This window comes from Phyllostomus hastatus, unplaced genomic scaffold, assembly GCF_019186645.2.
Source record: "Phyllostomus hastatus isolate PE091 unplaced genomic scaffold, TTU_PhHast_1.1 phas_contig_36, whole genome shotgun sequence".
Lineage (NCBI taxonomy): Eukaryota > Metazoa > Chordata > Mammalia > Chiroptera > Phyllostomidae > Phyllostomus > Phyllostomus hastatus.
In genome coordinates this window covers 4,255,590-4,270,148 of record NW_025333862.1, presented here as the reverse complement: position 1 = coordinate 4,270,148, position 14,559 = coordinate 4,255,590, and the positions used below count along the sequence as shown (strand labels likewise).

Genomic DNA, 14,559 nt, shown 5'->3' with positions numbered 1-14,559 from the left:
CGACCTCTGCGGGCTGTGGTCCACAGTTGGAAGGAGGGCCCGGCTGACTGGTGTGGCACAGTGGCGTGCACTGGGCGGGCCACGCGGGACCACGGGGCGCCCTTGTGGACGCCTCCTGTCAGCTGCTTGCTCTCCTACCCTTTTCCTCAGGACAGAATAATCGTCTTGGATTCTCTGACACTGGCTCCTTTCTGTGTGTCTGAGCTTGCTGCTTAAGAACAACAGCCCAAGGCCAGTGTAAATTGGTTTCAGTGTGGGTCAGCAGAGACAGCTCCCTGCCTGGTTCCTCTGGGACTTCTTTTTCCCCTGTAACTCAGGAGGCGACAGCACCTCTGGGCCTTGCCTCTCTCTTCATCAACTCCCATTGGCTGAGGGCTGCTTTAGGCCTGGCTGCAGCAGCTCCAGGAACCTTGTTGGCCAACCTGTGAGTGACTACGGAGCCCTCTGGCTTGGCACTGGAGGTCAAAGCACCTGTATGCCCTGCTGGCTCATTTGGGGCATGATTGGCTTCTGGCTTAGGATGGATGTTGCTTTGAGCATCCCTTTCTGCTTCTGGAGTAGGAGTGTACCCAAGATCTGCGTTCCCTCGTCCTGCTCCCCACCTCCACCCCTCCCCGTTGCTGCAGGGTGCTGGGAGTGTCTCTGCAGTGGGCTTGGTAATTGGCGCTTCAGTGGGCTGATTGACTCCAATGCTGGCGAACATTTAGTTACCCGGCAGCCGCCTCTCAGACAGCTGCTAATTGCAGGCACGAGAGAGACAATAATTACAGGATAATGGGTGGCTTTTGTGTGAGTCCTTCTCCTTGCACTGTGTCAGCAAACAGCAAGGGTTTGTTTCCTAACATTCAGCTCCTCTCCTGAGGAGATGCCCTAGACCCTTCTGCTCACTGGTCCCTGCTGTCCAGCCCATCCCACTCCCGCCCCCAGCCTGGGTTTGCCCGCATCCCCTGGGCCACAGAGTACGTTCCCATCTCCCCAAAATATTATCTCCTAATCTGCAGGCAGACATGCCCCTTTTTTAATACTTTCGAGTTTGAATTTGTGCCTTATTAAAATGTGGTACTTAACCAACTTTGCTTAGAGAAAGGGTAAGTAAATACTGTACTCTGTGCCTTAGTCCCTGGGCCCTTCTTTGTTAATATTTTTATGTAGCTGTAATTAGTGTGTAGCTGTTGTTCTGTGCCACGCATTTTTTTGTTTGTTTAATGTTATTTTATATAAATACTTCCAGGTATGACAATAGCCCATAAATTTGTCATTTTAATAGCTGTAAATAATTCTGTCATGTTACTCCATTATTGTATTGCTTTTCTATTATGACTGGGAATTTGGGTTGTTTCCAGTTTGTTGCTATTATGAATAGCTCTGCTATAAACATCTTTATATGTTACTGATTTTCTCCCAGTTATCTCCCAGGGGGGTAAGTTGAATGATAAGTTGTATTGATCTGGCATCGTGTTGGAAAGAGGTGAGGGGAGTGGGGGGCTGGAGGCTACTGGGAGAATTTAACTGATTCCCTCTGTCTCTCCCAATACACAATTTCTTCTTGTTGTACCTCTTTTCCTGTCCATTTCTATAATAGTATGATCCTTGCTCCAACTTCCTTAGAAACACCTCAAGTTAGTGATCACCAGGGTGTAGTAACCAGGGTGATTTTGGCACCCTGGTTACCTATTGGCTGCATGTAGATCACCCCAAGATGTAGAGACTTGGGGAAAAAATGTGTTGTTGCCCAGCTGGTATGACTCAGTGGATTGAGTGCTGGACTGCCAACTGAGAGGTTGCCAGTTTGATTCCCGGTCAGGGCACATGCCTGTGTTGCAGGCCGGGTCCCTAGCTGGAGGTATCACATTGATGTTTCTCCCCTTCTCTTTCTCCCTCCCCTCTCCTCTCTGTAAAAGTAAACAAATAAAATCTTTTTAAAAATGTGCTTCTATCTCTCAGGGTTCTCTGGGTTACCCGAGCTCATCTGGGTGCTGGCTTGGCTGTCCCCTGCCCTTGCAGTTATCTGCAGGCTGGACTGGGCCAGATGGCCAAGGTGGGTCCTCACATGGCTGTCATCTGGAAGCTTAGCTGGGCAGTTTGTTCCTACAGGGGGTGTCTCGAGAGAGTAGGCCAAGAGACCCAAGTGGAAACTTCAAGGTTTCTTATATCCTAGCCACAGAAATTATATGACATCATTCTTTTACATTCCATTGGTCAAACGAAATCATAGGCCCACCCAGATGCAAAGAACATGGAAAAGGACATAGACTCCACCTCTCAATGGCAGAAGTTGCAAAGAACTTGCAGTCATGTTTGATCTCCTACTCTTAAAGACAGAAAGTCTGTTTTTTTTTTTTAAATTTAATTAATTTATTTTTCGAGAGAGGGGAAGGGAGAGAGAAAGAGAGGGAAAGAGACATCAAGGTGTGGTTGCCTCTCATGTGCCCCCTGTTGGGAACCTGGCCTACAACCCAAGCATGTGTCCTGACTGGGATTTGAATTAGCAACCTTTTGGTTCACAGGCCAGCACTCAATGCACTGAGCCACACCACCCAGGGCAGAAAGTCTGTATTGATTTGTAGCCTATGAATCCTGTCAGCATCTCCTTAGGAGAAACCATATAAGAGACCCTGCCCCTCCATTTCCACTCCAAATCCTGCCCGTTCCCACAGCTCAGAAGTCATGCGATCTCTTCTCAGAAGCTTCCCTGATGGTCCCACGGGAGTCATCGTCTTCTAGCAACCTCCCTCCTTCACCTTCCTAAACTCCCAAGGCCCTGTGTCTTTGCTCTCGTCTTACACAGCTCTTATCACACATCACAGCACCCAGTTATTTCATGGGTTTGGCTCACTATGCTGTCAACTCCTGCCTGAAGGCAGGGGTTCTGTCCTGTCCCTCTTGTTAATTTCTATGCTTTCCTCTAAAGACCTTGTAAAGTGCCTGGCATGTAAAAGGGCTCCCATCAGTCCCATTCCCTGCCCCCTTTTCATACATTGGACATGCCACTGTCTGCTGAATGAATGAATGAATGAATGAATGAATGAGTCATCTCAATGAAGAGGCAGAGAAGAGGACTGACATGTCCTGGACATTTACCGTGTGCACTTACCAGCACTAGCTAGGAGCTTTATATAAATGATCTTATTTAATGTTCACAATAACCTAGTAAGTACTTAGTTGTGTCTCTGTTTTACAGATTTTGAAGCTGAGGTTCAGAGAGGTTAAGTACTGTGTTCAGGGTGACATCACTGGGTCACATAGAAAGTTGTAGAGTCATGATTTAAACTTAGGTCTTTGGGAACTCAGGACAAATGGTCCCTTCTGTACACATAACCTCTTGGAACCTGAGTCTCTTCCTCTGTAAAATGGGGAGGATAATACTTAGCTCATAGGGTTGTTTGGATGAAGGGAAATAAGACATGCTAAACTTCAGTACTGGTGTAGAGTACGCACTCACGTCATCTTGCCTGTGATGACGTGACTTCTTGTGCTCTGGGGTTTGACAAGCACTCTCTGCCTTGGGATGGCTTCATGGCTACCGATGTAGTTGACAGAACGGCTCTGTCCCTGTCTTTTAGTGTGTGCGTTGTTCACTGACACACACATGATTACTCTGGCACTGTGCTTCCGAATCCCTTGGGCAGTCTATTCCCAGGTGCGACCTCCCACCTTCTTTGTAATCACAGTGCAGACAGCCAGGTCTCCAGTCACCCAGGCGCTTCCCCTGCAGCTGAGCCTCAGGAGTCTGCCCTCCCACAGTCACTGCTTTTGTTTGCTCTTTGAAAATTAATTCCAACAAGAGCTCATGCGTTCTCTTTCTTTTCCTCATCTTCACATTCATGTGCCCTCTTTACCCCTTGGCTCTAATTCATTTTGGTCTCTCTGTCTCACCACATACAAGGGCCCCGTTCGGGATGACTCTGCAGTGGTGACGCCTTGGTGGGTGAGTTACGATATGGACCAGAAGGGAGACTGCAGTATTGTGAAGGAGGGTCCTTGGTGGAGCTGGGGGTGGTGATGATTTATGTCTTTTCTTCCCTGGTGTCCTTCCCTCTTATTGGCTCTGGCCGCATCATTTTCTGGCTCGAGACACTGCCCAGGAAGGGAGGAGCGAACCCGTCTAGGCGTCCACTAGTCTGGTCTGGTCTCTGTCCCTTCATTCCAAGCTCAGTCCCGTCTCCTACTCCCCTGCCTGGCCACTGATAAATAGCATCGAGTTGCCAGAGTCACGGAAGGCAGAGGCGGTTGGACATTTTTTTTTCTTAACTCTTCTCACACCCTTCCCTCCAAAGGTCCAAACAGAACAATCTAGGAATCCAGACAGACCAGAGTTTCTTAAAATTCTTTTCTCCATGCCTTCAGGCACTTCTTTTCTTTCAGTGAGGGTTGTTGGTAAAGTGCAGGGCTCCCGCCAGGCCAGACGAAAGCCATCCCAGCACGTGCAGGGGGCTCCCCACAGGCAGCTACTGGCTTTTGTGATTCTGTTCCTGGATGCCTGGATTTTGACAGATCTTCAAGTGCAGAAAAGCATTTCCGGCATCCATGTGGATTTGCAAATACAGGAGTGGGCTAAAGGAGGTTTACAGTTGTGAGTATGTGAAACAGAGCTATTCTAGCTATGGTAATAGTCATAACCTGCATGTCTCTTTCCATGCAAACAGCTAACTAAACCTACTTTTGCCTTCCCCTGTATATGGCCTTTATGTTGGCAAGCTGGTGGGGTGACCGAGGGAGGAGGAGGGCAGAAAAGCATGCAAGCTGACCAGTGCATGATTGGGAATAATACCTCCTCCCCTCTCCCCTGCCCCCACAGCTTCCATGGAGTCTGGCCTGATAGCCTCAGCCAGACCACTCCTTTCACTGAATTCCAGTGACTTGTCACATTTACAGGATATTTATGCTTTTAGTTATAGGGTGGTAGTAGCAGATTGTATTGGATACACAAATTGGGGCTAGGTTATATAAGGTCTTGCATTTTGAACTAAGTAATTTAGCCTCTACGCTGCAGGCGGCAGAGATGCCCTGAGGGTTTGTGAGCCAGGGCAAGGCCGAACTGCCGAGAACAGGCAGACCACTTCAGAGGAGCTCTTTCACCTCCAGGGCAATGAGACTGGGGTTACTATCTCACATTTAATCTGTGGTCTAAAGTCTACATCACAGACAGGGAAGATTTTCTGGTAATGGCGCGGGCGGGGGCGGGGGGGCTTCTGGTGACACAGCGAGAGCTATTTTGGGGGCTCAGGGGTGAGGCTGGGAGTCCCAGTCTTAGGATAAAGTTAAGTGGGTGACTGGTGGCAGGAGGTTTAGGGTTAGAGCATAGAGTATCAGATCTAAGGGGTACAACACCCCATAAAAAGCCTCTCTTGCTTCTAGAATGGTTCACTTTGGGCCATTCCCACATGCGGGGGCTTTTGCTCTGGAACACCTTGGAGGCACCTCTTAAAGGTGACCTGGCAGAATTATTTGCTGGCTCGAAGTAGTTGAGGCAAGACAACAGAGGACTGTGGTAAAACAGTGGCTATGGGGGGAGGGGTTCACCTCTTTCAAGAGGGTACAGATATGCCCCTGTCACATAGGCACCTTCATGCCCATTGCATGGCTCAGAACAGCTGGCCCTTCCCTGTGCCCCCTGGGGCACGGAGCCCTGACTGCCCAGACAGAAAAGGGGGAGGAGGAAATGACAGACTCCTTGTCTGTCAGCCATCTCCCAAGGTCACTTTTGTCTCTATACGGCTGTCCCTGCAGCTGTAGGCTGCCTGCTGTTGCCTGGGTGTCTCCTTGCCTTCATTCTGCTGCTCCGGCAGAGGGCAGAGGAAGGTGGAGCTGCCTGCTGCAGCTTCGAAGATGCTGAGGAGACAGAGGTCCTCCTTTGGACTGCTCTCTAATCCCAGAAAACAGCCTCTGCCACCCCTCACCCAAGGGAGGCCTTCTTTACAGCCTTTCACTGGTGGGGGAGGGAGGGAGAGGCTTGGTCCGAGGGGCCCAGGCAGGGTGTCTGTACCCTGAGTGGAGCTGTCTGTAGTGTTGGGCTGGGGCCAAGCTAAACACCTCCCCACCAACTGTCTCATCCATCCTGCTTTTCTGGCCTGGCTGGGGATGGGGGCTGGAGCGGGTAGTTGTCTGCAAGTTAACCCTTGGGAAGCCAAAGGGAAGGAGAAAGTCCGGTGGGAAAGAGTCTGTTTCCTAGTCGGGTGGTCTCATCAAGCCCAGAATGGCAGGCCCAGAGCCTTCCTCCTGGGGTGATCTTATTAGAGAAGTTCTTCAGATGGTCAGGGACCTTGAGTCACAAAAATTTAAGAGTTCACTGAACAGGCTGAAAGAGGGCTTTACTTCTGCTTTACCTTGTTGCCTCCGGCCCTACCTGGCTCTGCCCCCTGAGGTGGGGGTTGTGTTAGCTGTGGCCTTGGTCTCATTGCCCTGTGCAGAGGTTTGCCTCAGGGGAGCTTCTCAGGGCACCTGGGCTAAGGCGCCTGGAGTCCACACTGCAGGCTTCACCCCAGCCCAGGCCTGTCCCCAGGGAAGGTTCTGAGATGAGGATTCTCTTTGTTCCCCATCCCTGCCATAGTCAGCATCATATTACTCTTGGCCTTTTGCGTTCAAGGCCTGGGGGGAAATGGCTCAAGGCCGGACCTCCTCAGAGGGACCTTATGATTTTAAATAGGCTGATACAGATATTCTTGTCTAGCAGGAGCAAGATGAGTGGATACTTCTTGTTTTTTTAAATATATTTTATTGATTATGCTATTACAGTTATCCCCTTCCCCCCTTCACTCCCCTCCACCCTGCACACCCTCTCCCACCCACATTCCCCCCCTTTAGTTCATGTCCATGTGTCATAAGTTCTTTAGCTTCTACATTTCCCATATTATTCTTACCTTCCTCCTGTCTATTTTCTACCTACCATCTATGCTACTTATTCTCTTTACCTTTTCCCCCTCTCCTCCTCCCACTCCCCTGGTGATAACCCTCCATGTGATCTCCATTTCTGTGGTTCTGTTCCTTTTCTAGTTGATTGCTTAGTTTGTTTTTGTTTTTGTTTTAAGTGTGGTTGTTAATAATTGTGAGTTTGCTGTGATTTTACTGTGCATGTTTTTTATCTTCTTTTTCTTAGATAAGTCCCTTTAACATTTCATAAAATAAGGGCTTGGTGATGATGAACTCCTTTAACTTGACCTTATCTGAGAAGCACTTTATCTGCCCTTCCATTCTAAGTGAAAGCTTTGTTGGATAGAGCAATCTTGGATGTAGGTCCTTGCCTTTCATGACTTGGAATACTTTTTTCCAGCCCCTTCTTGCCTGAAAGGTCTCTTTTGAGAAATCAGCTGACAGTCTGATGGGAACTCCTTTGTAGGTTACTGTCCCCTTATCTCTTGCTGCTTCTAGGATTCTCTCCTTCATTTTTACCTTGGCTAATGTAATGATGATGTGCCTTGGTGTGTTCCTCCTTGGGTCCAACTTCTGTGGGACTCTCTGAGCTTCCAGGACTTCCTGGAAGTCTATTTCCTTTGCCAGAATGGGGGAGTTTTCCTTTATTATTTGTTCAAATAAGTTTTCCACTTGTTGCTCTTCCTCTTCTCCTTCTGGTCCCCCTATAATTTGGATGTTGGAATGTTTAAAGATGTCCTGGAGGTTCTTAGCTCTTCAGTTTTTTTTATTTCTTATTTCTCCATTCTTTTCTGTTTGGTTGTTTCTTTCTTCCTTCGGGTTCACTCTATTGATCTGAGTCCCAGTTTCCTTTCCATCACTATTGGTTCCCTGTGCATTTTCCTTCATTTCTCTTATCATAGCCTTCATGTTTTCATCTAATCTGCGACCAAATTCAACCAATTCTGTTAGCATCCTGATCACTAGTGCTTTGAACTGTGCATCTGATAGGTTGGCTATCTCTTTGTCGCTTAAAAGTATTGGCTCTGGAGCTTTGATTTGATTTGTACTTCTGTTTGAGCCTTTTTTTTTTTTTTTTTTGGTCTGGTTGCGCCTATTACATATGAGGGTCGGAGCCTTAGGTGTTCATGGGAATTGGGCAACCCAGTCGCTGGGTTGTGACATTGTATGTGGGGGTGGGGGCTGAGAGGAAACAATGGTGCTTGCTCCTCTCTCCATCAGATTTCAGTCCCTTCCATAGCTTCCCCCAAGCTAACTGGGCCCTTCTGGGGCTGATTCCTGGGTGGGTGGACTTGTGTACATTCTAGGACCCCGTGGGTCTCTCCAGCAAACTCTCCTGTGAGGCCGGGAGTCTCTCCCTGTGCCTCAACCCCCACAGGTGTTTTGGATCAGTTCCTGGAGGTTCTGTTTCCCGGTGCTGGGACTCTGGGTTGCATGGCTGTTTCACTGCCCAATTTCTCCTGGTTTATCTGTGCTCAAATGTGGGATCACCTGGAGAGCCAAGTGCCTTGCATGTAGTGCCTTGCTTCACAGTTGCCATCTCGCTGGGTCTGCCAGCTGCCTGTGCGCCCAGGGTCTGCCCACTGTGGTCTTGCACTCGGGATGCCTTACATGCCCAGGATGTGTTACAAGTCCAGTGCCACCGCTTTTTGTGCCACCACCCCTGTCTGCCCAGCTGCCCGACTCCACCCCTCCTACTGGTCTGGATGAATGTGTATATTTTAATTCCTTGGTTGTCCAACTTCCAGTCAGTTCAATTTTCTGTCAGATCTGGCTGTTATCTTGTTTCTAAATTGTTGCTGACCTTATTTTGGTTGTGCGAGGAGGCACAGTGTGTCTACCTATGCCTCCATCTTGGCCGGACTTCTTGGTTTTTTAAGGGAATGTATTGCCAGTACAACCCTGGGCCTGCCATAGAACATCCTGCCTTTAACCCTTGAGGCCCCTGAATTCACTTGGTCCGTAAATGGTCGCTGACTCCTGGTGGAGGTGGCCCAGGCAGAGTGCACTCCACAGAGTGCTGGAGAGTAGCACCAAGGAGGTTTCCCCCAGAGAGTGAGACAGGCCTGAGCATTCATGTTCACCGCACCCCTAAGCGCCAAGGCCCAGGCTGCACCGGGTATGAGCCACTTCCCTGAGATGCATAACTTCCAATGGCGAGTCCCCCTCAGAGCGCCAGCTGTTCATCAGCTGAGGACCAGGGATTGGACATGAGGCTTCCCTCCTGTGGATTTGTGAAGCTACAGTGAAAGTAGTCAGCGTGTATAAAAGGTTATGCAGAGATTGTTATGAATATTATTATTCTGAGGAGAGGCCTTATAGTCCTAGGTTTCAGGCCTAATTCCGTGTGAAGTTCCTGCAGCCACAGCTTCCTCCCAGGGTGGGGGGTGAGGAGAAGGAGCCACTGTGTGTGACTTGCCTGCCCCTCATAGCCACCTGCTTTGGGCCAAGCCCTGGATGGTTAGAGAGACCCCATCAACTCACACAGATAAATGCTAGGGCCAGAGCATGCCTTCGTGCCCATCCCTCCGTCCCCTTCTTTGCTCTTTCTTGAAGCATTTTTCATGAATTTGTGTGCCATCCTTGTGCAGGGGCCGTGCCAATCTTCTCTGTATCATTCCAATTTGAGTGTATGTGCTGCCGAAGCGAGCACTCTTGAAGCATTTTTCATCGCCCCCTCCCCGACCCTGCAATCATGAACCATGGAGCTCCCAGGCAGGGTGCACAAGGCCTGGGGGCCTTGCTGTTCTGTGGCTCAGTTTGTCCTTTGCCTTTTCCTTATTCAGATGGCCTTGGAAAGCCTGACAGAAACCTGCCTCCTCCTTCCTAGGTGTGGCACTCTCGTTTATGGTAACGATACCTCACATTTATAGGGCGTCGCTTCTCCTGTGAGCCCTGAGCATTTTTCCTTCTGTGTTCGCTCCCATGGCTCTGGAGGTGCAGGCTGAGGGGGACAGGCTCCCAGCAACTTTATAACAGAGGCTATAGGTGGTCAGTGGCTTGCCTTAGGCCACACAGCAAGTGGCAGAGCCAGGATTTGAGTTTCAGAGTTGGAAGGGCCCTGGGATCAGTCATGAGGTTCCTCGACTGTCAGCAAGGCACTTGTTGGCCCACTTGCTCCATGCGTTCAGGGGAGGGCTGATGCCTGCCTGTGTGGGTTGGCTCCAGGGTAACCTTGGGATGGCCCTGTGATCCCTGAAGGTCAGTGAGTATTAGGAGGTGGGAGGCTGTCACCTTGTGGCCACCCAGCATGTTCATGAATATGGAACAGGCACCTGGTATGAATACTAAGTTAACCTTGTGTCCCCTTCAGCACTGTGCCCCCAAAAGGGCGGGCTCTGGGCAGACTCTTGCTGGCTCCCTTGATTGGCCACTTGGTCTGAGGTGGAGCCTCCTTTCTGGCACTCAGCCCCTTGGGAGGCAGGTGGATTGGTCTGCTAGTTTCTCTTCCAGGACCAGGCTGCTAGGAGGTAGGAAAGGGACCAGCTGGGCCAGGAGGTGTGTCTGCGAGCTGGTGCCTGATACCCTCCTGGGCCCACAGGAGCAGGGAACTCCCTCTGAGCAACTGTGCTGGGACGGGTTGGGGGACCCTGGAGGCATGGGCTGCTGAGCGGGGTGGGTAGTCACTCGGGTTACATGTTCCTGGGGGCCTCTAACCGTCCTGCTCCATCTCTCTCTCCTCACACCTTACTGTTGCTTTCTTTCTCCCTTGCTCTCTCTTCTCCTCTCTTTCCTTTACGCAGTTATAGCCTTAGCTCCGGAATGTGCCAGGCCGGGCACTCTCCCCGTCTGTTCCTCGTTTCCCAGGGACTTCTCCAGATACCCCGTAGTCCTCTCCTTTCCCTTCTGAACTCTCCATCCTGTTCTCCCTCAATCTGCTCTCCTCTCCCATGAGCTCTGTGGTCAGTAGCACCAGGAAGTGCTAAGGGAGGGACTGGCCTGGGAGGTGCCAGCTGTTTGCCCAAGGTGGGGTGGTAGACGCCTAGGCCCCTGCTGGGCTGGGCTGGAGTGTGGGCTTGGGTGGTTGGTGCTTGTACGGCCTGCCCTTCTGACAATTTCTTCCTTCTCCCCTCTTCCCCTTTCCCACTCTGGCGCCTAATGGAGACAGAAAGGCAACAGGCACTCCCTCCAGTTACTGCGGATGCTGCTTTGTGGCGACAGAGTTCTTTTTAAGTCCTAGCATAGCAAGAGGTAACATTCAGCACGGGGCTGCAAAGCTCTTAGTTTTCAGCTCTGAGCCAGGATGGTCTGGGGAGGAAGGGCAGTGGGGGATTCCGCCTCAGAAGACTGAGTGTGTCTCCCCTGCTGCCTTGTGCTGGGATTGAGGGCTGCTTTTTCTGCTGTTGTACTGGCTCTGCCTCTGTCCAAGTCCCCAAGGGGACATAGCTGTAGAAAGTGAGGTCTAACTTGTTGCAGGGGAGCTGTTGGAAAGGGGGAAGCAGCCCCGGTCTTCCTCCATCATGTTCTCAAGGTGTGGAAGCCCCAGAGGCCAGAGCCAGAGGCCCCGGGCGGCTCAGAGGAGTGTCCCGCACTGTGCTGTGTCACCAAATGCCGTTCATGGGGTCTAAGTGTTATTTAAAAGACTTTTCATCGTACAAAATTACAGAAATGCATAAAAGTAGAGAGAATAGTATAATAATCACTGTGGACCCAAGCTTCAATAGTTTTTTTCTCTTTTTTTTAAAAAAAGATATTATTTATTTTTAGAGTAAAGGGAAGGAAGAGAGAAAGAAAGGGAGAGAAACATCAATGTGCAGTTGTCTCTCGTGCTCCCATAACTGGGGACCTGGCCCGCAACCCAGGCCTGTGCCCTGACTGGAGATTGAACTGGCAACCGTTTAGCTTGCAGGCCGGTGCTCAGTCCACCGAGCCACACCAGCCAGGGCCCAAGCCTCAGTGGTTCTGAAGGCATCTCATGGTCAATCCTGTTTTAGGTATAATCCCAGCCTTCGCTACCTTCTGGCTATTTTGAAGCAAATCCTAGACAATTTATCATTTCATCTCTAAACATAGGAACTTAAGAAAATCATTGTTATACCTAAACAAAATGAATAATTCCATAATATAATCAAGCATTCAGTTAATTTTCCTGTTTCTCTGATTATTATTTGTTTTCCCCTAGTTTTCTTTTTTCATTTATTCCAAAAACATCTACATATTGTGACTACTTGTTACAGTTTTTATGTCACTCAATCTATGGATACTCTTTTCTCCTTTTTTCTGTCTTTCAGTGTTTTGCTAAAAAAATTGGGTCATTTGTCCTGTAGAGTTTCTAACATTCTGGATTTGCCCAATTCACCCTCGTTATATCATTGTTCTCTTTCCACCGTCTCTGTGCGTGTGGGTAGACTGCAGCCCTCATCAAGCTCAGGTTTTGTTAATGTATTTATTCAGGGGAGGGAAGCGGGAACCCCCGGGTGACGGTGCACATCTATCAGGAGACACGATGTCTGGCTGTCTCTCCTTTTGTGGTGCTAGCAGCCTTGATGATCATTGCCGAGACTCGTCCATTCATTACGGGCTAATTGCCTATTAATAACTCTCCCTAATTGGACGTTACTTCTTTCACCCCACAGTAAGTAATCTCTTTCTTTGGAAAAAGGCTTCCTTCTCTGCGACGTGTTGCTGAGGAGGCCGAGACCACATGGCAGTGGGGCAGCCCCCTCCCACCCGTCCTGCCTGCCCTGTGGACCGGTGAGGCAGGCCTCCCATAGACACCAGTCTGGGAGCCTTGGGAAAAGTCCTCTGCATCCCATTTTGTCAAATTCCAGGTATTTGTGTTCATAGAGAGAGTCAGAGCCCGAGACACCCCAGACAGCCTTTCCGGTTAGCTCGGAAATACAGCTCAGCTGCATTTAATTAAATTAACGCTCAGACACAAATCTTCCTGGACTATACCGCACCCATCCCTGGCTCATGCTACTATCAGCTACCTAATAATCACTCTTCATATTTGTATGATAGTTTATAGCTTGCAGAGCACGTGCCTGCACACATGAGAGGTTAAGAGGGAAGCCCTGAGGTCAGCTTACTTGAATGTGGATTTTGGTCCACCTCTTTGTCGTTGCTTGGCACTGAGCAACTTAGCTAGTTTTCTTCTGCACCAGTGTCTCCACTGATCTGACATTAACTTAGATCATGTAAACAATGCCTGGCACATAGTAGGTGCTCAGTAAGTAATAGCTATTATTATTTTGAATCATCTGCTCAATCCAGTATCTAGCTGCAGGAATCCACCAGCACTGAGTAAGGACAGAGTAGTGGCCGACAATTGAAATTTGACCGTATGTCGCAGATTAGAAGTGTGTGCTGCTTGTTCCAGAATCCATCAATAAGGAGGTACAAACAGCATTTAATAGCAGTTTCTTTCCTTCTCACCCAGACAGGGTCATCTCAAAGTAGCCAGGGCCCCAGATCAAATTTTAAGGCTGATGAGGCTGTGTCCAGAGCAGTCAGAGAACTTGCTCTCTAAAACCCACAGAGAGTCAGAAGCTGTGCCTGTAATGGGAAAGGAGACCTGGCCACCCTGGCCGTCTGATACTTGTTCTGTCCTTTCCTTAGGAATGGGAGCAATGGGGAGGGACTGGGAGGACATAGAGTTTGGCTTAGACTTGCTCTTGTATTTTTCCCTTTGGAGGCCTGGGCTGTCTCTTGCCCTGGAGGAGGCCCCCTGAGGCCTCCAGTGTAGAGAACCAGGTGATCAAGCCTCCTCCCCGGGAGTCTGTGGTCCCCTGGGGCCTGGCAGAGCTGCCTGTCCATCTTTCCATGCAGATCAGAGGCAGAAATCTGCAGTTGAACAGTCAAACAGAGCAACCTTCCCCGGGCAGAGGAGTGCCGATCAACCTCAGGGCTCTCAGCATGCTCTTTGGCCTAAGTGGGCCAGAGACTCCAGGTCAGGAAGGGCTCCTGAGAAGGGGCTTGGAGAGAGACTGGTCGGCACCAAGCTCATTTGCTCTGTATTAGCTCCTTATCACTGGCTGTTTCCTGTAACTCTCCATGTGCTGGGCAATACAGTTAAGACACCATTTGCAGCTTTCAGAGAGATACAGAAAGGAATGGGACTGCGGATAAATAGGGAGCAAGGCCCCAGTTCCAGGAGGGAAGGAGAGATCAGAAGGCTAGGCAAACAGAAGCACTGGCACTGCTTTCTTAGGCATCAAAAAACAAACAAACAAACAAAAGATACTGGTACATAAGGAACAAAATGAAATGTTATATTTCTGTTTCACTGGGCGCCTGCCTGTTAACATCCTTGAGCTACTTCTTTTCCTGGGAGTTCAGCTTGTGATTTGTGCATGTGAGCTGAGAGTGGTGGACTTTCCATCCCAGGCAGATGAGAAAGGGGGAGGGGAGAGGTGGGGGAGAAGCAAACACCCAAGTAGCTTCTTTGTCCATAATTTCACACTACAGAGGCATCGTGCAGAGTGGGCTTCTGCCTCGACTGTTCCCAGCCTAAGCACAGGGCTGGCCCCAGAATTTGACCAATAAGGAGAGTTTGAGGGCACACAGCAGTAATCCATTGGAATCATGTAGCCAGGAAAGGGATGATGGGGACAGTAGGTGCTGGGTGAGGTCAGATTAAACTCCTCCTGAGCCCCTGTGCCTAGGTCTGTACTGGCACACAGAAGGCTTTTATAAAATGTGAACTGAGTCCTGTCCAATGTGGCTCAGTTGGTTGGAGCATTGTTC

The 14,559-nt window shown here is 49.6% G+C and overlaps 1 protein-coding gene and 1 non-coding gene across 10 annotated transcripts in view; one reads left to right on the top strand and one right to left on the bottom strand.

Moving 5' to 3' along the window:
- PLEKHA6 (pleckstrin homology domain containing A6) overlaps positions 1-14,559 on the top strand; it is a 136,538-nt gene that overhangs the window by 28,366 nt on the left and 93,613 nt on the right. The gene's annotated exons all lie outside the window — the stretch shown is intronic.
- On the bottom strand, positions 9,417-9,523 carry LOC123820697. Its single transcript, XR_006786009.1, has one exon. It is a non-coding gene; the product is annotated as a U6 spliceosomal RNA (small nuclear RNA).